Source organism: Anguilla rostrata, chromosome 3, assembly GCF_018555375.3.
Source record: "Anguilla rostrata isolate EN2019 chromosome 3, ASM1855537v3, whole genome shotgun sequence".
NCBI classification, from domain to species: domain Eukaryota; kingdom Metazoa; phylum Chordata; class Actinopteri; order Anguilliformes; family Anguillidae; genus Anguilla; species Anguilla rostrata.
Genome location: NC_057935.1, coordinates 23,613,788 through 23,637,479, shown reverse-complemented (window position 1 = coordinate 23,637,479; position 23,692 = coordinate 23,613,788). Strand labels below are relative to the sequence as shown.

General features: G+C 39.8%; 1 protein-coding gene across 2 annotated transcripts in view; it reads right to left on the bottom strand.

The window, feature by feature from the left end:
- LOC135250525 (Krueppel-like factor 12) overlaps window positions 1-13,552 on the bottom strand; it is a 52,341-nt gene extending 38,789 nt beyond the window's left edge. Inside the window, exon 1 of one of the 2 annotated variants that reach the window (XM_064326881.1) lies at window positions 13,442-13,552. The gene's annotated coding sequence lies outside the window, so the exon portion shown is untranslated. Of the gene's footprint in view, window positions 1-13,225; window positions 13,407-13,441 lie in introns of those variants that run through there. The other variant, XM_064326878.1, reaches the window with a different exon arrangement.
- Window positions 13,553-23,692: the final 10,140 nt, after the last annotated feature.

The window sequence follows — 23,692 nt, the reverse complement described above, 5'->3', positions numbered from 1 at the left end:
ACTGACAGTTTGTGAGATTGATTAGCATTACTTTATTGGTTAGAGGTTTGGTTTACAGGAATTGTAGTTCCATGATTTGTAGGAGTGGAAGGAGTAACTACCTAACCATTAGTTTATTAACAAAGCATACCAGGCTCACAATTGGGGAAAGATGACAATTTATCAATTAATAATCATGTATTTAAATATACATTTTTGCTTAATTTAACACCCATTCTTCAGCCTTTTTGCCTACATAAGGATGAAAAGATTATTAAAGATATACATGCCTACTTGCATACTGTAAATGGTGGGGTTTAAGCCGTGATGGCAAATGACTTTCTTGAGGTTGGCCAATGACCTCTGCTGCTTGGAGACAGTCCATCAGCAGGACTGACAGCTGAGTAAGAGAGACTGAGGAAATGAAAGTGAGGTCTGCGTGTGTGTGAGTGTGTGTGTGTGTGTGTGCGTGTGTCCTCGTATGTATGTGTGTGCAGTTGGCTTCCTGAGTAGCATGTGGAAACCTTCCTGAGGGCTATTGCTGCTGACTGAATCAATCCCTGCTGCAGCAGGTTAACACCATGGCAAGCCGGACGCATGACGAGCAGATCAATATGAGGTGACAGGCCTCTGAAGAAAATCTGACCTTCTGTGACCCACCTGCGACCTTAGCACATGCTCATTTTAAGAACATGCATAGGTTTTTCTTAGCTGTAGCCTTCAATTCATAGAACAAACTCATGCATTCCCCCAGCCAGAGTTAGGTTCAAAAACTTCTCTCTCTCTCGCTCTCTCTCTCTCTCTTCTCTCTCTCTCTCTCTCTCTCTCTCTCTCTCTCTATATATATATATATATATATAGAGAGAGAGAGAGATAATTCCCACCATATTGAAGAAAAAACACCTGCCCTATTCATTCTGCTGTGGCTATCAGCAGTTACTGTACATCACAAGTGACGAAAAGTGAGCCAGTACATCTAGCAGCCATACATGCCCAAATGGCAACACCCCCACCACCACTTTGGGTCTTGGGCAGTTCCATTTGACCTCTACACTTTGCTCTTGCCATCACTCTGATACAAGTGAATCTTGGTCTTATCTGTCCATAAGACCTTTTTCCAGAACTCTGCAGACTCTATTGCAACCTGGCCATCCTGTTTTTACAGCTAACTAGTTGTTTGCATCTTGCAGTGTAGCCTCTATAGTTCTGTTTGTCTTCTGCACACAATAGTCACTGACTAATGGGCCTATGTGTAAGTTCCTTGTATTAGCCCAACAGATGGTACAAAAAAATCTTTATTCAGTAAGAGATGATTCCTCTTAATTCCAAAATAATGTTACAATAAACAACTAATAATGCAAGATCATCATAGCTTCTTTTGTTGAGTAAAGGTTTATACGCACACTGAATGCATACAAGATGCAGATAGCATTTTTAAAACAATTAATCTTATTGAGCAAAAATAAATCTGTACTTGTATATTTCATGATTCTGATAATCTTGTCTTTGTTTTCAAAAAAAAGTCCAAAGATGAGGGATTAAGATTATATTGTTAAACAAACCTTCCTATCGTGTATACATTACTCACAGATACGGCAAGAATTTTAACCACTTGTCCCACAAATTTTAATCCTTCTTGTCACATTATCTGATCAAATATACTGTGATATAAGGTTTTCTCTTATCAGGTTAGATTTACTGTACATTATAGTGTGTCTTTGGTTACACTGAAAACATTTCTGTCAAACAGCTGGAAAACAATAAATTAACACTTCACAATGCTTACATAATGGACTCAGGGGAAGACAACCAAATGTGAGAATCAAAAATATTTTTAAAGACATTTTTTTTAAGATAAGAAATGTTATTTCATGATATATCGTATAATGTTTTGGCACTGAAACCCGATTTTCTTTTTCTGGAGAAGAGGGTGGGCACAAGTGGTTTCTTTAGAAACACTCTGTTCCCACAATGCCGTGTTCCTGTGTCCAGTGCCCTCAGCCAGTCTGTGCATCTGTGACACAGAGAGCAGACCTCCTGCCACGGGCACTGTGGGAAACAAAGGGAGCAGTCACAGGGAAAGTGGACTGCAGCCAAGCAGAGATGTGTACAGAAGATTCTTACTCTCCTTTTCAAAAAGGAAGAAGAAAACATACACATAAAAATGGAAACATTATTATTATTATTATTATTATTATTATTATTATTATTATGGTTGTTGGTGTTCTTGGTTCAAATCCAAATCTTTTATATTGTTAAAGCAGTATAATTTATTGAAAAAGATTAGTACTCCACAGATCTGTAAACAACATTTTAAAAAAGACTCTGAAATCTACAGTAATCATACTCTGAAATGTACAATAAGAATACGATAGTAACACTCTGATCTCTTCTGGGGAGAGCAGTTGTTATGTCATTGTGGAATTTAAAAGCAGGAATGTTCATTTGTGAATCACGGTTGTAGCTAGACCCTGAACTCAGACTGCTGTAGCGAGAACAGCGTCCTCTGACCTGCTCTCTGCCTCTCTGCTGGCTGGGTCTTCACTTCCCCTTCGCGGTGCCTCCAACACCTCAAAATGTGACGAGTCAGCCAGAAACAACCCCCAGCAAAGTCACCGAGAGGCTGCTGCTTGATCCTGTGTTCTTCTCACATCTTGCATTGTGCAGTCATTTTGTTTCCTCTAATGAGTGATTATGAAAGCCATTTTGCAATCTTTTGAACTTCTCTGCTGTTGTGTGATCATATGTAGCTTTTAGGTCAACTGAGAACTAAATTCTCTTTTGTAGTGAAGAACTGGGAAATCGCTGAAAATTGAAAATAGAAAACCAGTTGAAGAATTTAAATGTACCGTACAAGGTAAGCTACCAAATAAATTCAACATTTTAGTTTGTTTCACGAATGGTTTCACAGCGGTGGGCATTTCAGAGTTAATCATCTCATTTACCTCGCAAAACTCTGAGGATTTGATTGACTAATGCTGTTGTGCCGTTCAGATATGTAAATTGTTTTCACCACAGCAGTGCTGCCCACACATCCACTGTAGCGCTAACCCTGTCACATCCCCCTTAGACAGCTCATTGGCAGCCTGTTTCCTACATCCCTCTGAACAGGGCTGCCGAAAGAACTCGCCGCAAATGGCCGCTCTAAAGAAGAGACCGCACATGCAACCGAACCGTGTCCTGACGGCATACGAAATGAATTCCTAAAAGGACCTCCGGTCATTCAAATTTCCAAACACGCTCAGTGCTGCGGCACTTTGTGGAGTGTTTCAGCCCTAGATGTACTTTGGACTCAGTTTTATTATTATTTTTTAAATCTTTTCTGGCACACTGTGAATGACTTCAGATTTTCCGTCTCATAAGGTGCATTTTCTTTGGCGGACGAGTCAGCCAAAGGCTTTGGGTGCCATTGGGACATTTCTGAATCAGGCTCAAGAGCAGGATGGCTTTTCTATTTTTTTCCTATCAGTACATATGCACTCTGGCAATCACTGACTTGTGAAGAGAAGCTCTTTACCCTAAACGAGGAGTTCTCAACATTTTCCGAACCAAGGATTCCCATCACAGACTCAAAGGCATCCAGGGGACCCCATCATAAGTTAAAGGGGTTATATTTAAGATAAGGTATTTTAAAATATTTTGTCAATGCTATATATAGACAGTGTATATCAAGTCTGGCCAGAGACCCACTAGAGTACCCCCTTAAAGGACTTCCGGGGGTCTTGTTCAAAACTCGAGCCCTAGATCCTAGTTCAATAGTCTGTTGAAGACCTCACAGGCCGTGCTTGTGTTTTCTTTGAATGCTATGTTTTTCATTCCATTGTATTCAATTGTATTTTGAATATTCTTCCTATTTCAATCACTGCACAAATAAAAAATATATGAACAATTTAAATACAGTAAACTACTCAAACCATGAATTTAATGAACAAACACCACATATTTGTTTGTTGGGAGGTAGTAGCATGCTGACTTTGAGTCCTCGTTGCCTTCTTCATGGTCTTCAATATTTGCAAAGGAACTGTCCATTTACAGGAAGGTGACCCCCCCCCCCCCCTTATAAACATCAAGCTTGCTCTCCAAAAACAAGCTGGTGAGCATAAACTGAATTTTTCAGACAGAGTGGCCAGTAGTTTTGGCTACTCCTGCTCAGGAGAGACTGTGTCAGTATTCCCCCAAGAAGCAGGGCTGGGTCGGTTCAAGGTCCCATAGTTGTCATAGCTGTCTAATCCAAGGACAGGAACTTGTTTAGGTAAATAAATGCAGAATTGAGTCATTCTAACCAACAGATTTCACTGTAACACCAAATGAAATGAGATGGACAGTGAAACTGTCAGCTCTGTCTGTGACAATTGCCATTGTGATGTCAAAGAATAATTTACCATGTGCCCCTCAGAAATAAATGACTGATACTGACATACACATTAGACAGAAGTCCCCTAGCAGGACCACTATCAAACCAGTTCTAATTTCATGATAATCTGGTTTTGGAAAAGCAAATGGTTAGGTCACACAGGGCATGTCATGGAACTTTGAATCAATGATCAGGACATGTACACTTTCTGATTTGCCTTATTAGTAATTGCAAAGTTTAATACAGTGGTCTTTTGAAGGCCTTGTCTTTCATCCCTTTCTGTCTCTTTCAGTTTGTTCCATTTTTTCCCTTTCCCCTTCCCTCATGTTTGCTACTCTGAAAGTGAAAATACCACTGCAGCTGTTGACCAATAGCACAGTTATATGGCCTGTGCCAAGGTTTATGAAAAGAAAATAGTGTTCAGGGAATGCTGCTTAAAATACAATTATTGCATCAATCTATGTCCTTAAATATGTTTTCATGTCACACTGTCGTCAGAACCAGGCCCTACCACACCCATGTTTTCCTGAATCTTTTGTATCGACATAACCACAAACACTTTTCGCTTCTGTCTAAAATGACTGAACAAACATCTGTTTGAACTTAGTAGTAGCTACCACTAAAAAAGACAAACGTGTCAAGCCACATTTTCCTGCCTAACCACTCACAGCAATTGTCGCCTATTACATCATGGCATTGTTCAAAACAAAACTAGACAGTAGAACTTGCAGATTGCATGGGTGTCTGAGGGATATCCGCTTATCAAAAACAAGCCTAGCTTCCAGTGCCATAGTAACATGGCTATACCAGTATGCAGTGTGGCACTGTGACCTTTGGTTGCACTCACCCACCACTAACGTCTCTCTACAAAAGAAACCCCCCCTCCCCCATTATCAACTTCTCACCACGCACTGAACACACATACACAGGTTTTCTCTCAAGATAAGCTTTCAGTTGCACATTGTCTTTGCCTTTTCAGCTTGAACAAAGAGAATATGAGGAGGAAGACAGATTATGGACATAAAGTGCGATTAGTAAATATCGTCAGTGTATTATCATTATGCATTCAGTGTTCATTCTCTGATAGTTGCACATTTTGGTCATATGCAAATGCATGCATATTTACAGTATATTGAATATAACCTAGATGTTGTTAACGTTGCTTGCTACTGCGAAACGGTAGATCCATAAACACCACAATGCTCCTCCCCCTGTCAAAAAACATAATATATAATAAGTATTGTACGAATAGCAGAGCTGTAAAATAGACATATATAAAATAAGCATATTGACCTCAGTGATCAAATATTCACGCCATCCACAGGATATTGTATTTGGTAATAAAACTTTTAAACGTTTATAACGAAGTTATTCCTTCTGTGGCAAAAACATGCATACATGTCCATACACATACCATAAAAACAAAACAATATATTTCCAGAAATGGCACAATTTATGGCTTTTCCTCCCTTTTTCTCACAAGTATTGTTGCTGTTGTTGTTGTTGTTGTTGTTGTGTGTGTGTGTGCTTGTGTGTGTGTATGTCTGTCTGTGTGTGCATCTTGAATGAGAATATGAAATTTAGTCTTCAACAAAACCCCCATTGATATTATCTGCATAACTAAGAAATATAATAAACTGAATAAGTAATTACTCAGATATCCTGATCCAGAAGCACCTTTCCATGAACCTTATTATCTTTTCTCTGTCTATCGTTGCTCCTTCATTGCCAATAGCACTTGTCAAAACTTAGTTTGCCATGACGGATGAAGTAACAGATTCTGGTGTGTTCAGCATTAGGGTGAAAATCCAGTTTCCTCATTAAGGTGCTTTTGATTGCTGTGATCTCTACACTGGCTGAGCTGAGCCTTCATTAAATGCCAGCCCAACTATTTATGAAAACTTGACACCTGGACAGAACATTTCATAATGGAGACTAATGACCAGAGGTAATTAGGTGAAGTTGTACATAAATTCAAGGTGAAAAAAAAAAAGAAAAAAACGTACAAATGGATATCATATTGTCATATTTTGACCAGGAAATGCCTGCAAGCCTTAACATATATTCATTTCACTCTGTACATAGAACACTATTTCTAGGGAGTTATTAATTCAATAAAAAACACAAGCGAAGAGCAGACAATTTTAACAATTACATGCGCATTGTCCATCACGTCGTATAAGTTGAGACCATTATTTCACAGTGGCGACACCAGGATTGTTTCCCTGGAGGTGTTAAGGAGGAGGTGCTATGTCGATACATGGAGGTGCTGATTATTTATTTCTATTGTAAAATTGAGAGAAAATGCTCGGGGGAAGCTTTGCCGGTGCTATGTAGACTCGTGAGCGAATTGGCGACCCTTAGCACTGCCACTGACTATGCTCGTTAAGATTAAGTACTGTATACGTCGTACTGGAGCGGGAGGTAGAAGAATAAAATATCGACTGCTGCGATGCAATGTGAAGCACAACAAGAAGGGATTTGATTGCTAACCCTGAAAACGCACTGCACAGTTTGATAACTCAGCTGTAATGAGCTTTTTAGGACACTCAGTTAAGTTTAATGTGATGCCAAAAGCTAAGTGGTAAGAACATGCTGTATGTGGGCTTTAAAGCACACTGAGCATGGCAGCGAATGGAAGCACAATGTATCTCTTATACACGTGTATTTTTTGTAAGTCCACTTTAAATTACTGGGACAACCGACAGTGACAATGGCGGTATTGAACAACAGCTGATGTGAAAATGAGAAGATCATGTTATTGTTCCCGCTTTCCCTACAAGAGCTTTCAGACATCTGGGTCAAAATTAGAGGATGACTCTTTTATTGTAAAATGCTTGCTTTAGTATTTCTGTTCTTGATTGTACACATTTCCCTCAATCCATTCAAATATAACTAATCTAAAATATAACTAATGTTTTAACAAATTCATATTGTGAATATAAATATGCATGTCCCCAAATTTAGATATGTTTTAGACAAAGAACATTTTTTTTTTAGCTGTAAAGGAATGATTCTAAAATGCCACACTTAAGTAAAAAAATAAATACATAGGTAGGCTAATGGCATAAAATCAAACCTTGATGAAAAAATCTAAATATTCAACACTGGGGAACAAGATATGCCACATGTCATAATATTTTTCCTCTGAAACACGCAGTGTATCAGAACTATTGTATTTGGAATTATTATTATTATTATTATTATTATTATTATTATTATTATTATTATTTTAGTGAAATGCTGAACCATTCTCCCCAGTTTAAATTATCCACAGCATGCATGCTTTCATAATATGCTCAGCAGCTGTGTTTACTTTTATGCTCCAAATAAGCCCATGGTTTTGCGCAAAGTATTGTTGTTCTCATTCTCGGTTACTATCCAACAGGAAATACCCTGGCAGTGACTGCTAATTGAGGAGAGTTATGGCCCGTAACAGCAATATACATTAACACGGGCCTGCCAGTGTTAAATGCAGTCATGGGCTGGAATGCTGCTGGCTTGAAATTGATCCCACATGTTGTTTGAATAATTTCTCCTCAGGGTCAACCTACAACTGTAAACAAAGTCCACACTGATTCATGCAAAGCTGAAGCACACAAAGGGTGTACAAACTGCACGGTGCCCTGGACCTCATCAAGAATGAGACTGCCCTATTTCCCGAAAAAATGTTTTGGAGGACAAGACAGTCAACCCTCCATTCCAGAAGTCACATAACAGAGCAGCACAATGCCCCCCAGCATACACTTCATTATTATGAACACAAGTTTGACTGCTGTGAGTTTTCATATTTGAGTAATACGATATTGAAGAAGTTGGTCCAGTAGAATATGGTTGTGTTTCGTTTTCTAGTGTTTTTATTTTCCAGATAGAAAACTGCTCAATGAAATATGTGTAATGAGATGAAAGCTCTGCTATTAGGGCTCAATTACTTCAAAATGACCAGATCTCAGTGCCAGAATCATCAGTGTAAGGTAGTTGGAAATGGATGGGAGAGTTATCATGCCATGTAGAATCTTGAAAGATTAGCCAATTCGATGATTGAATGAGAATGATTTAGGGACACGTGGACACTATGATGTGTATAATTTGATGCATCATAGTGTCATGTCCAACTTCTATAGAGTGAATGCAATAGATGTAGAACACAACAGTACAAGTCGGTCAAATGGCTGCATGATAAGGAAGACAAATACTGGGAAAGAGACTGAAGAATCTTGGAATTAGTGTTAATCATATTCGTCTGTCTTCGTCTCAAAAATTAGCCCAGGAACACAAAACCCGATTCAACTGATTGACTACTCATGGTCTTCAATCAAAACCTTGAAAAGCAGAATCAGGTATCATAGTGCTGTGTTAAAACAAAAACCTGCACCCACACCAGCCTTTTTCAGACAAGATTAAACACTCCTGGTCTGGTATTCTCAAAAAAGGAAGGTACATACTGTACAACCATGTATTACCTGTAATTAGAAAACTAAAAGCTTCCCTTTGCCAATTTTTTTTTTTCTTATTGTACCGACTCAGTTGAGAGAACAGAACAGGAAGTTGTAATGTGATGCAGTAACCCAAGTGACAGTAAAATGTTAATCCTGTCAAACCAGCAGTTTTCACTTGTCAGGTTGACGTTGAAGAGCCTTTCTGTGGGATGCAAAAATTACACCGGCAGTCTTTGCTAAAAATTGCACCTGCAGCCTCAGCCATTTCCAGTCCATGCCCACAGCTGCATGGTAGAATATTCAGTGTTCATTTACCTTGATATGAATACAAAAGGGTACACATCAGATATGTTAAATGTATGAGATCAGAGTTGATTTAGCTCTAACCATTTTTGTGTATGAAATTAGTTTTTAAACGACTGCGATATGCTGTGAACTCCGATAAACTGAAATTAAAAATGGTATTTCTGATTTTTTATATTGTTTTTCTGCACATGTGTAGGTGGGTAATCAGGCATTCAGTAGTGAGTGATCCAGTCCTGGTGAGTTGTAATTATTATTATTTTTTCATCTATCCCAGTTTGTTTTCTCTTCCTTCTCACCGTGAGCACAGTGTGTCCTAAATGGCACTTTAGTAAACACAGCTAGGCTGAACAAGCAGGACAGGGGTTAAGTGTACCAGGGGATAGGCAGAGGGGCATTTGGGAACTTTACAAATGTCACAATATAAAAAAGACCAGGCAGAACACAAAAACACTGAACATTCCAATTTTGTGCTGCCTCTGCCCCGGACCTGCTTGTCTGAGAGTATGTATCTGTGTCTGTACTCATAATTACCAAACAGTGTTTTAGAATATTGCCATTTTTCTCATGAATCAGTCCAATGAATCAGTCCAGCTCTTTCTTTTCTGATGATTATATTTCTACTGAAAATCGAAATATTTTGGAGAACACGATTATGTAGTTGTCCAAGGCACCAAGTACCATTAAATTACGCCTTACCCATCAAATGATCAAACTATACCTGCAGATAGGCCTATTGGCTTGTTTTTTATCATCTGTGATCATGTGTGACCTGTGATCTGTTGGTGACTTTTGTACATTTGAAAATCATGGCATGACAGTACTGGAGTCATCCCTCCCACCCCCCTTGTGCATTCAGAGGTCACTGAGTGCACAGGTGCTGACAGTTCATAGCAGCAGTGACACTATAACTCCAATCATGGGTATTTGTGCCAGAGAAATTTTGAGGACAAGCCAGGGGGGGCAGAGGTGGGGGGTGTGCGTCAATTGTTCAAGATGAACACAGATTTTGTAGTGAGAAATCATGAACAAGAGTCACACACACCAGAAGTCAGAACTCATGTAGAGTTTGGGGGGGGGGGGGTGGTATCAGAGATTGTAATCACACACTTGGGGAGGAGGAGGGGGGGTGTACTAATCAAAAACTCGGTGTGGCTAGGAAACCCAGGACACAGCTTGCCACTGACATTGGCCCACAGATATCCCACAATTCCCTGCCAACATAATGTGGCTCAGTTTCTGAACATACTCTGTTTTGGATGAGAACCCAACCCATGTTGTAGAGGTAGTGAACAACATTTTAAATGCCAACATAAAGTCACTATATAGTCAATATGGCCTGTATGCTCCATGGAATAGTCTACTGAAGCCTATAACTCTGCAGGAGTACGACAGCACTCCTACACAAGAAAGCTGATGGAAATGCAATACGCTGTCTCTGGTGTTCCAGAATGTCCCATGAATTATCCACTGGGTTCAGAGCTGGAGACTGAAAAAGCCATGATCTCTAGATAATGTCAGTATCATGCTCTACAAACCAGTGAGTGATTACTCGTGGTCTGAGGATGAGGTTATTGTCATCTTTCTTTCAGAGGCATCCATCTCTGCAGGAAACCACAGTTTTAACATGTGAAGTGAACGTCATTGCTCAGTATGATTAAGTAATAAATGACATTGACCTTGCCTGAGATGTACCCAAACCATATCAGGAAAATGTACCCCCACACCACTACAAAACTAACTGAACCTTTCACTGCTGAGAAACTCATTTCTAGTTTTTGGAGGTTCCTTGTATGTTGTTAGCAGATGTTTTTGTCTTGGGAAAATCACTTTTTTTTTTTACTGCAGAGTCCATTTATACAACTGGATATGTATACAAGCAAAAAGTGACTCAAATACTCAGTGGCACAGTAGCAATGTTCCACTTGGGATGCAAACCTACAACCCTCTAGTCACATGCATAATTCCTAAGCAAATATTCTCTGATCACGGACATAGCATAGGCCTGCATTGTAGAATAGTGTAGAAATCCAAATACAGTCCAAATTGAGTTACGATTGATCCAAAGCTCAGCATATATATGTAATTATGCTGTGTGTGTGCTCAAAATCATTACCATGATCATAAGTATAGGTTTGGGGGGTGACAGGAAGATATGTCACTCACAATATTTCCATATGAATTGGTCCTTAGACTTGCTAGTATGCTTGTGAATCTTGATGTTTGACTATGTGGGACTAGGTGGTCCAGCAGGATGTCTCCCCCCAAAGTTGAAAAGAAACCTATGACTGTGGCCATTATGAATTCTTATGTGCCTACTGGACAGGATAAAAAAGTTCCACTTTTTGTGCATAAACCCTCAGATCTAAAGCAGGGGCTAGCTCAGCTACCTCCTTGAGCTCCAGTGCTAACATGGTCAAACCTCAGGGGAAGCTTTCTGAGATATAGCTATGCTTTCCTCAAGTCCCGAGAGTTATCTTCTTGAGCTTGGCCCAAAGCTGGAAATCCAAACAATGTGCTGCTAATTGTTATCTGGGACTCTCGGGCTGCATTGCCCAGAAAACATCTTCTGGAGGCCATGGAAGAAATCAGCAACACTATAATAGACAATCGATAGAAACAGGAGAATGCCCATCTCTGTACAGTACATGTGCCCCTTCCCCTCTCTTTTAACAGGCCATCAGCATTGGATAAATTGATAGATACTGGTTGTGGCCTGATTGATTGGTTGTTGGATATATGTTCGAAAAAAGTCAAATATTGAAAACAGTGAAATACTGATGGTAGAATAGGCCCTACTGAAGCACACATAATGCAAAAACACACAAGCCATTTTGTTGCACTCACTTTATGACTCACCCTGATTGTAATGTGATGAGCACATTATTCAGTGTTGTTTAAAACCCTGATAGCATTTATGAGTCTAAACACTGTACTCTGTCAGAATAAAATCTACTCTTCCAGAGGTGATTTAACAGTGAACATGTATTGTGTGCTGCTGACACAGAGTAAGATAACCCCTGTGAGGAATCTAATTTTCAACACAATCTACAGTTTTTGGAGTCACAACACCATTTCCCTTCCTGCACCTTTTCTCTCAAACCCCCTACCACACATACCAATATCACTTTCCTCTAGCTCGGTCCTGGTCCTCTTTCATTGAAAATAGAAACCATGGGGGGCCAGCCCTCTACAACTCTACACACAAAGCTTGCCCAGTTACATGTGACAGCTACCCATCAATTCCACTGACTACTGCCGTGGAAGTGAAAGTGCAAAATATGACATCTGAGACACCACCCCTGTAAACACCCAGAAAACACCCGCCTCCTCCTCCGCCCACCCAAACCCTAACCCCCGCCCGCACCCCCCAGCACCCACCCCCCCCCCCCCATCTCCCCCCCAGTGTCCTTCCGCCGCCTTCCGAGCCTCAGAGTATTTAACCCGTTGCTAACGGCTACCTCGGCACCTCTCCTCTCTCCCAAAGCAGCCTCCAGTGTTGTCAGCCACCAAACAGCTCACACGCACGGCACCTTTGGAAATTATCTGGGGTTTTTTAAGGGCATGGGGATCCACAGTCTTCCGCTACAGCCTCCCACACAAGTGCCCAGTGCACCTTTACAAAAGCATGCCAAACTCTTAATGAGAAAAGGTGTGAACACACACGCAATCTGCACAGTCTTACAGGAATTATGAGGCAGTCCCAACTATTTCAGTTAACAGCTCTGCAGTTTACTTGATGTATGCTATCATAATACTAATTTAACATTTGTTTACAGCACTATGCAGTATTACGGAAACAACAATATAGCCATGGTCAAAATGAAATCTTTTTAAGTACAACTGTTCTACTGACAATAATGCCAGCACTCTATTTGTTCTACAGATGACAGTTTAGGTTGCACGTTGTCTCGTACAGCACAGAAAAGGGATGCTAATTTAGTTTTTGCTGACTTCTTGCTTGCTTATTTTCCGGGTACAATACAATGAACAAACAACAATGTACAGTATGGTAAGAGATATGGCTTGGTATTTTTTTTTGACACTGCAGTGACAGCTGATCGGGTTGCACAAAAGCAGAGACAAAATCCAACAAAAAGGAAAGAAAAAAGGAAGAGAGGAAAGAAAGCAGGAGAAAGAAAGCACAGACCTTATCAGAGGCTGCTGAGCAGTGGAAAGTGTTTTCCTCGCGTTCTCCGTTGCTCTCTCTCTCTCGCTCTCCCTCTCGCACGCTCTTGCTTGCTCTTACTCTCTCGCTCTCTCTCTCTCTCTGACTCCCCTCCTTTCAGCCCCTCAGCTGCTCAGCGCAGCTCTCAGGAAATGAATGGGGGCTCACAGAGAACTGTTGTACTTGCAAATGACTTACCATGGTCACATGATCCGCTCAAATGTAGGGTGGGCCAGTGGGTGGAGGCTTCGTAGGCAAGCAAGGACAATATACTCTAAGCTTTAACAGCATGCATCAAATTACACAGGGCCCCTAGTGGGAGGTTTCCAACAAGAATGGTTAGCTCTCGCCGAGCTTGCCTGTGGTAATGAGAGTCCCTCCCCCAAGGGGAGAGGAAGAGGGAGAGAGAGAGAGAGAGAGAGAGAGAGAGAGAGAGAGAGAGAGAGAGAGAGAGAGAGAGAGAGAGAGAGAGAGAGAGGTCACAGACTCTGTTCAAAAATGTAAGCTGCCCATTGTGAAAAAGTGAGATAAACTGAGCCAAGCAAGAAGAACAGTTGGATGCAGCTGTAGAAGATTCACTTAAAGTAGGATTCCTTAAGGTAGGAATACATTCCTATCAGGGATCCCTACATTCATAGTAGCTTCAATATTGTCCAATATCCCTCTCTTCATACAAAACATACATGTCTCATCACACAAGCATGATGATTACCTTCAGTGACAGTGATGACATTAAGGCCTCAGAGGAGATGTTCCGGGTATCCTAATTAATGTAAAGGAAATCAGGTCATAATTAATCTAACAGGAAACGAAGAACATTTGCATCCCTTTAAGACCCTTCAGGGCCAAGAAGGAGAAGCTACTGTTCAGCATTGCATAGAAACTGACGATCACAGGGTGAAACTGACTAGCATGCATTAACATGCTTGTGTTCAGCTGCCTCTTACCTAACTGGAATATACTGCAATATATTGCTAAAAGTCATCAATAAAAGCTTTGCAATGTATGTGAACGTATTCAAGTTTATTTTCCTACTATTCAAATATTGCAATCTAGACATGTATTTAAATATATGTACCATATTTTCCTAAATATACACAAAATATGGCAGTATATTCCATTTCCATAAGAAGCCTCCTGCTCATTGACTGTCAAGTGATGGGGGTATTGACTATTGTACAAAAATAGGTAATAGTCAGCAAAATCAAAACATATCATACACAAACAAACCATAAAATGCACCTTTGAGAGTAATTGATTTCAGCTATGAATAATAAATATGCCTATTGGCATGACACCCCTGAGCATGATGCAATACTTTTATTGTTTATGAAATACTGTGGGCATCCAGAATACACTTTTCTTTTAGTGAAGCGTCCCTTGATGATACATCTTAAGAGCAAGTGTGTTTTAATCATCTAGAGATGATGGCACTTGTAAAAGTCATGCTCTGAGGGTCACACATGCTTACTGGTGCTACTGCTACTACTACTGCTACCACTACTAATACTTCTACTGCTACTGCTACTACTGCCACTACTGCTGCTACTACTACTACTACTACAATAGTAATAATAATAATAATAATAATAATACTTTTTTTATGATGCTTTCTTTATAAAATGATGATGCAGTAACACAAATTAAAGCAATCAAACAAAGGAAGCTCTTGAAAAAGCTATTACTACTGCTGAAACTGCAACTACTGCTACATGTTAATTTTCCTTACATTAACATATTTATTTTTTATAATCACAGTACATGTTTCTGTAGAACAAATTAAAAGTAATATGTCTCATTCCACATGTTCTTGTTAACATACAAAGTGCTTATGAAAATGGTGTTGGTGATTCATTTCAGCTTTTATAAGTGTAATAAACTTTGCAATGTATAATGGATCAGTAATAGGTAAAGCTGAATACCAGCCTGTCTTGCTAATTTGTGTAGCTAAGGAGCTAAAGCTGCTCAGATAAGTAGAAACATGCACACATTCAAAATTCAACACCTGTACAGGTCTCCTTTTTGAAGAAATGGTAACATTGAATAATATGTCATAAGGCAGAGGGGGGCAACAAGGGCCATATCTGTTTCTGGTTTTCATGCCAACTTCTGGCCTTAATTATGCAATTAGCCCTAACATTTACGCCATCTGACATTTTTGCTTCATTCCTTGATAAGCATGTGAATGACACCCGAAGACTGTTCTTATGTCCCTGTATGAATTTTTTTTTTCTGTAATCTAATCTACGAGTGAACCAGTGTTGGTTTATACAATCAGTCAGCTCATTTACCCAGGGCAATAGGTGGAAACAAAAGCCTGCGTACACACCGGCCCTCCAGGACCGGAATTGCCCACCCCTGGCCTACATAAGGCTGTCATAAGCAGGATATAACATGTTGTAACCAGCTTATGACAACATATTACAACTTGTAAAAGTGCAATAACAGCACCATAATGTATCCCATGATAATTTTGATTGTGTCATTGTTCATCTGTTTTTGTAAAATACAGAACATACATCATTACACTGCTATGACACATTCGCTGTAAAACTGCCATGTCTGGTTAGGATAGGAGTTGTAATATGTTGTGCTGGCTTTTTGACATATTTTTCCAGTAAAGTCTTACCAAACTAACAGCTTTATATCGACCCAGGTTCACTTTTCAAGTGACTTGCTGATCAAAGCCAAATCAGGTTTCAGTTAACAGATCAATAAACCGTAATTAAAACTTTAATTAACTGAGAGCCCAGCTTGCTCACCCAATGGGTCTGTGCTTGGGAACCTTGGTTTATGTATTTTAATAGTTTTTTATAAAAGTGTTTAAAAACATTGGTAAATTGTTGATGGGGGTGATGGTTGTCTGGTGAAAACTGCTGGCAATATGGAACCTTAGCCATGGAGACCCCCTGGTGTCTACTATTACTCTTTCACGTCCCTGTGCCCTGAATGCTAGATCCAGTCCATTAGGACATGCCGGTGTCAGTTAATGTAGAATAGGTACATAATGAGGCAGAGAAATAATTGCAATGTATGTGTATATGAAAAAGTAGAATCTATAGATTTGAGTTGACCATGCATAAAGAAAAATAAAGGCATGGTATATCATGAGTTCCACCTGACAGCCGTTAGAGGCCGCCTGTTTCCTTGTGTTCCCTGTTTCATGTGTCATCTGAGTTGATTGTTTGTGATTATTTAATTATTGATCCTCATTTAGTCTCTTTTGTCTGCATGCTCTGGTGATTGTCTTCAGGTGCGCCCCTGTGTATTTCCTTCCCTGTTTCTCCTATGTTCCCTGCTGAGTCTTAGCATTCCTGCCCAGTTTCGTGTTAGCCCTTTGCACTCTAGCTTCTTGTGCCTTTCCAGTGTTTTTGCCTCTTGTGTTTTTTGATGGTTTCGTCCCATAGTTCCAGTGTTTTTATTTCTATTTTTCCAGTGTTCTTAGCTTTCTCCTGTGTTCTTGCCTGCAGCATCTTGGTATTGAGTCTTTGAGTCTTCTCTGCACTTGAGTCCAAGCCCCAGAACATGCTTGCATTGTGACATGACAAAGCTATACACAGTAAAATGTCCACTACTAATTCAACTCCAATGCCCAATTCACACTATCAACTTGCCACAGCAACACAGCGACAAGATTCCATTCAAAGTCTATGAAGAGCAGCAACATACAGTGAGTAGAAAGTATTCAAAAAAAGTATTCCTACAATCCATGCTCTTTTCTGTTGTGGCATCATGGAAGAACAGCTTATAAAACTACACAATTCTGTATGATTAGAGTCCACCCTTTCCAGAGTCCCCCTCCCAATTCGTGAGTCAAACGCTGCGCTTCTCACTTGAACGCAGATCAAGATACTTGTGAACATGGTTTGTCATATATGATTTGAATGCACAACGCGGATACAAAGGACCACCAGACATGAAGCTAGCTTGTTTGTCTACTCCATTTGTCTCAAAACCGCAGCTATCGTTTAATTTGTAGCAAAGCTGTCTTCTTTCATTTGAGTTCCTATATGAAGAGACAATATACTTGTCGACACTTGCTAAATTGAATAAATATTGCACACATTAACACCTTGCTGCTTAGCTAACTCAGTGTTGATGCAACTAAGATATTCAATGTAAAACAAGTGTTCTTTATCATACAATTTAGCTTTGGCATTCACAAGTGGATATTGTACATACAGTAGCCAGCCTGAATTTATAACAGTCATCATCCCACCCCAAAATTTCACCTTGCCACCCTTCCGCCACTGCATGTATAATTTTCTAGAATTACCACCATATAGGATATGTCTATGGGATGAATATAACTAAATAGATTTTTCATCATCAACAATGCATAATTAACGTGCAAATTCAAGAAATCATTAAAATTATTTTTACAATCGGTAACTTATTGGTGTTGCACCAGAGAGGCAGAAAACGCCGCATTTTCCGCCATACGCGACCAAGTCGATTGATAGTGTGAATTGGGCGTAACAGAGTACATATGAGTCCAGTAGGGACCATATATACTCTGTAAGAGTTGATTTAACACTGAAAATTTTACTGTGCAGGTTGTTTTTAAAGCTATTAATTTGTTACTGATTAAATATACTGACTACAAAGTGTGATTATTTATTTATTTATTTATTCTTTTAGTATTTGGATCTGAAAAATCAATAGATTATGGCACTGAATTCCAATGGTGAGAGAGTTCCAGATGTGTCATCATTCATGACTATTGAGACGTCCACAGTGCAGCCAGTGAGGGAGATTAAGTCGCCTCAGGAGAGAAGCAGCACTAGCGGGCTCAAATGATTTAAACAACACAAGAAAACATTCAGCCACCAAAACCAGTAAATATGGATCTAAGAAAAGATGCCATTGTTCAAAATAGCTTACGAGAACAGTGAATCTCTGAGAGTATGGTCTTTGGGTGTCTTTTAAATATGTATAGTGGCAGTTTAGAACAGCTAAATATTAAACTCATTACATTAGAATCATTACTAATGAAGAGCCAACAATATGGAGTAAAGTTTTGACTTCTTGAGAGTACAGACATAAACGAGCTGCAATATGAAATCAGAAATGGCTGTGCACTCTTGCAAACACAGGGAAATATACATATTTTGTTTTGTTTAATAATTAATTTTCTAGCATACACTGATCCAGAGGGACTTGCGAGGTCACCATGGTAATGAATTAAAAACATTCAAATCACAGGAGTAACAAGAACAACAGCATAATGTTGGAACATAAAAAACAAATGGAGGAACCACCATACTGCTACAGTATAATGCCTCACAATTACCAGTAAGGGGCTACATTAAATCCATCTTTTTCTTGGGGGTTGCAGTAACCACATACTAGTTCATGGACACATGATTTGGCCTTTTAAGGAAACCAATTAAAATATCAGGTAAGGAAAATGACTTGTCCTGGAGGTGTGGCCACACAATGGATAAAGGGGCGACATAGCTCAGGAGGTAAGAGCGATTGTCTGGCAGTCGGAGGGTTGCCGGTTCAAACCCCGCCCTGGGCATGTCGAAGTGTCCTTGAGCAAGACACCTAACCCCTAACTGCTCTGGCGAATGAGAGGCATCAATTGTAAAGCGCTTTGGATAAAAGCGTTATATAAATGCAGTCCATTTTACCATTTACCAATAACCATAGGTTGTGGAGCAATCTGTTTGGCTGCTTGTGTAGGGGCATACGTTTAGAATTCAATTCATGAACTGAGAATTCCCATAATGGTCTATAGTTTTGTTTTCCAGTGAATGAATTGAATTTCAAATTGTTTCCTGAAGTGACTGAATTGAAATGTACTCCGACTCTTTGATATCTGTTACTGTACAAGCCTATTACTGTTCTGCAGGTATGAAGGACTCTTGAAAATCTATTAGGGATGCTCCAGGCCTTGAAGTTTGTGCAAACAAAGAAGCTAAAGGTTTTAGGAAATAGATGTCTTGCAATGGTGTTATGGGGTTAGTTCATGTGATGGAAAAGCAAGATAATATAGGGCCCTGGACCAAGAGATGGGAATTGCGGTGGTGAAAAACTGAGAGAACAAGCCTTTTTGAGAAACAATCTGCTGTGCTCAATGATCCCAACCAAGCTCTCTCAGTTTACAGTGCTAGCTATGGACACAAACAACATTTTAAGTGATTCAGAATAAAACAGATGAGAGCCAAGCTCTAATCCCTGTGGAACTCCTGCAAGGTGAGGGAGAGGTTGAGAAAGGGGTCTCTCCACATGACTTGGTAAGAGCAATCAAAGAAGTGCTGCAGGAAGCAAACCATTTCAGAGCAGTGCCTCATGCTCCGACCCCCAATAGGACTCACATGTTTCAGTTTTGCTGAAATACATCAACATTGAATTCATGCCTGCACTGTTTTTGCAATCCCTGTTTATATTACTTTTGTATTCTGAAATTTGACTATTTGCTAGCCTTCTAGTGTTTTCTTTCTTCTTTTTTTAAGTGCAAAGTGTCATATAAGTTGTTGTTGATTTTATTGTTGTTTTTGTTGTTTTCTTCTTCTTCTTCATTGGTAATACTATGCAAATTCACAGACATTCCATGAAAATGTTTTCAAAGAGAGAGAGGACATATATTCAGCAGCAATATACAGTACAGTACATCTGCCATTTGAGTGAAGAGAGAGATGAGACATCTGTCCTCTCCAGCTCTCCATTTTCAGATGTCTGTTCATGCCTGCACAAGCAAAAGCCCCCACTCCCCCCCATGAGGAACTCAAGCACTACAACTGTAAACTAAAAGTCTCACCAGCTGTACCAAGGTCAGTCAGGCACTGCAGGGTGGCAGCTGAAACCTGACCAGTGCCTCAGTGTCCAATAGCAACCATGTACTCTTCCCCATATCACTCACTCACACACGCACACATGCACACACACACACAGAGTACAGTTATACAGCTATTTCTTACAAAATGGCTGTCTTTATGCAAAACATTTCTGAAAAAAAGTGTTTAACAGGTGCTTTTTCCCCATTTTCACCCCAATTTGGAATGCCCAATCATAAACAGCTGCAATACAGAAATCGTCTTAGCCAATGCAGGGGAGTGTACACAAGCATGCACTCACTTCCAAAGCAAGTGATGATGCCTGCTGCATCTTTTCACCCCACAACTCAAAAACCAAGCTTGTACAGACCTGAGTTGGAGGAGGATGTTGAAGGAGGACACCTGTAACATTTAGCTTTAGCAAGCAGACCGCAGGCGCACGATCATCCAGCAGGGGTCACTACAAAGCAATGAGGCATGGATCCCGCCCAAGTGTGGGCGTGAGGGTCAACCAGCCACAGTTAGCACTGAATTCTATCTTGAAGATTTGGGGTATATTTTGTGTCTCATGAAAAATATCCTGAAAGTAACAGTTCATATAAGCTTTCAGCTACCTAGAGAAAAGCAGTTTGAATTGCCTGGATCATCTTACTTTCTAGGCCTCTTCTCAACAAAAGGGAGCCTGTCATTAACCTGATTTGCTTAAGTACCTGTCTGGAATACAATGGAACTCTGTGCAAGTGAAGTGGCAAGCATTATGTAACATTATAAGCATGTGCACACTGATGAGCACAACAAGCACAACCATAAATTTCCACATTTTTAAAACTCAGATAATGACTACTTGCACTATATCAGTGAACTGTGTCAGAGATCAAAATTCGACATGGAAGCAAATCGTTTGGGACTACAGTCTTTAATATTATTCACTTTTGAGAAAACAGAGGGCATCAAGTGCACTTGGATTACACATTAACACTGATCGTGTTGACATGGGAATAAATCCTAAATCACAAAAAAAGAAACTTTTGAGGCAGGGGAAATAACATAGAGGTCCTGTTTTGCTCCTTGTTGGTCTTTTTCTGGCCAACCCCAGCTTAGTGTCTCTTGTAGCTGAGAGACCTTTCCTTGTTTCCTAGCAGCTCCGCCCCCCCCTCCCCCACCCCTCCCGCCCACCCCTCCCACATGGGCTTGGGTAGGGAACAGCCAGTGCTGTTTATTGTAGGGGGCTCTCCACGCATAGCAGCGGCTGCCAGCAGGTAGCCATGGCAACAGCATTGCTTTTGCTAGCTACTTTTCTGCTTTAAAAGGGGCTGTGGAGAAGTGGAGGGCCCCCTCTTCACAGGCCAGATTAAAGAGGTCACAGCAATTTGCTGGCACCAGTTAAAATAATCGCAGCAACGGGACATGTGTGGCACAGGAAAGAAGAGACCGGGGGACTGAAATGAGCATTTCATTAAGTGCTTGTGCACTACTGCCAGACACGCTGCTTTGTCAAGATTTAAATGAGTAAAGGCTCAGAGAAAATTACATATAACCAAGGATTACCATAACTTTTTGCAGATATCTGTCTGCATTAACTTCCACAGCTATATGTTAGTTTAATCAAAGAGACAAGTTTTGACTGACGTGTGTACAGGACCAGGGACATGCCGTATTCACTGAATGTACGTATTTTCTATATCCAATGTATAGCTGTGATACCACGGTATATTTCAGCTGAAGGTCTATTGTAGATGATGCTCTTGTGCAGTATATTAAAAAAAATTTTGGAAACTCTGGAAATCTGTTGTGCCATGAATTACTACCTGGGCAACTGAGCTAATTAGATAAATGATGTTTCCAGATCTGGATACCTGATTGATTGATTGAAGAGTAGGATTATGCTCTCATCTTTCAGTCAGTCAGTGTGTAGACCAGGCCTTCCTTCTCTTTGCCTTCTTCAAGAGCTGTCCTCTCAGTTCTCCACATGCTACTCTTTAAAATGCATTAGTATAGTTGCCAAGCAGCTGTAGATACAGCAGCTGCAGATTCTGTAGATATAAAATGTAATCCTTTGTATCTACAGCCTGGGTGATCGTCTCTCCCATACCCCTAATAGTTCTACATCTCAACTGTCTGTATTATGTAGTTCTAACCAAGAAAACATCTGTATTGTGATGTACACACACTGCGTTTATTTAATTTTTGGTGTTATTTTTGCATAAGTGTGTGTGTATATATATATACACACACACACACACACAAATATGTATGTAACATATATACAACTGAGGATACATCAAGAAATATAATTAATAATTTCATAACTGTAATTCAAACATCTATAGACACAATTGGCTTAGAATAACACTTTCAGCCAGCACTTGCGACATAGCTCAGGAGGTAAGACTGATTGTCTGGCAGTCGGAGGGTTGCCGGTTCAAACCCCGCCCTGGGCATGTCGAAGTGTCCTTGAGCAAGACACCTAACCCCTAACCCCTAACTGCTCTGGCGAATGAGAGGCATCAATTGTAAAGCGCTTTGGATAAAAGCGCTATATAAATGCAGTCCATTTACCACTTGGGGATGAAATATTTTTTTTTTTTGCAAATGGAGAACTTACAGTATGTACACCTTAACAAATTACACCCTAACTGTAATGTAGGTGCAGTAGAAGAGAAGTACAAAGTATTTCAAATACCCAGATACAGTATTTCACTCACAATAAACAAAGATCTTCCCAGCACGAAAATTATTAGTCAGTGTCACACCATGACAATAAATGAGCGTACTTATTGTGAAAAATGTGAATCATTTTTGTGTCATACAGCATTTGATTCCTCTCCTATATGAACACGTTTAATTACAAATAACAGCAATACAGACTATTATTACTACTATTATTATTATTCACACTACATTTATGAGAATAAACATTCAATAAGCATACAGGAGAATCATGGTTAGATTTACAGAGGCAATCAAGTAGACTGCCTCAATCACAAGCAGGCTGTATCACCCAGTCTGTAATGTGAGTCAAGGTTGTCTGCCAAATGTAAATGAATGGACAGTCCATAAAAATGTTTTATTTTATGACTGTCAGTATATATGCAAATTACAAAGATTGTCCACACATTGGACAGGGATAAAGATGTGGGTAATTGTGCATATTCACTTGCAGGATCTGTTATGTAAGATAACACCACATTGACCTACACTCACATTTACTCTGTCCTCAGTAATTGCAGCAATATGATTAATCTCGATTCAGATATGAGACATAACGGTGCATGTCCAATGCATCCAAATAATTATGTGACAGGAATATGGTATTATAAAGGCAAACTGAATAATAAAAAATCAATACAGAGCAGCAGTGAAAAAAAAAAAACATAAGAGCATAGCATAATGTTTGTCTCTGGCATTGCATATAAAAGCTGTAAATACCACTGTGTCTCATCTTATGACTGAACCCCATTGCACTTATAAGGAATCAGTGGTGTGAAATACAATTAGATCATGGGGCAGAATGTTTGTCATTGAGGTACAAGATATCACAGTAGGTGCAGACAGGGCATACAGTCCCAAAGAAAGAGTGATCCAGCTGCATTTTACTGGCTTTACCACAGATTCTATATAACCACCAGATACTCAACTCTCTATTTTAACATTGTCCTCAGACGAA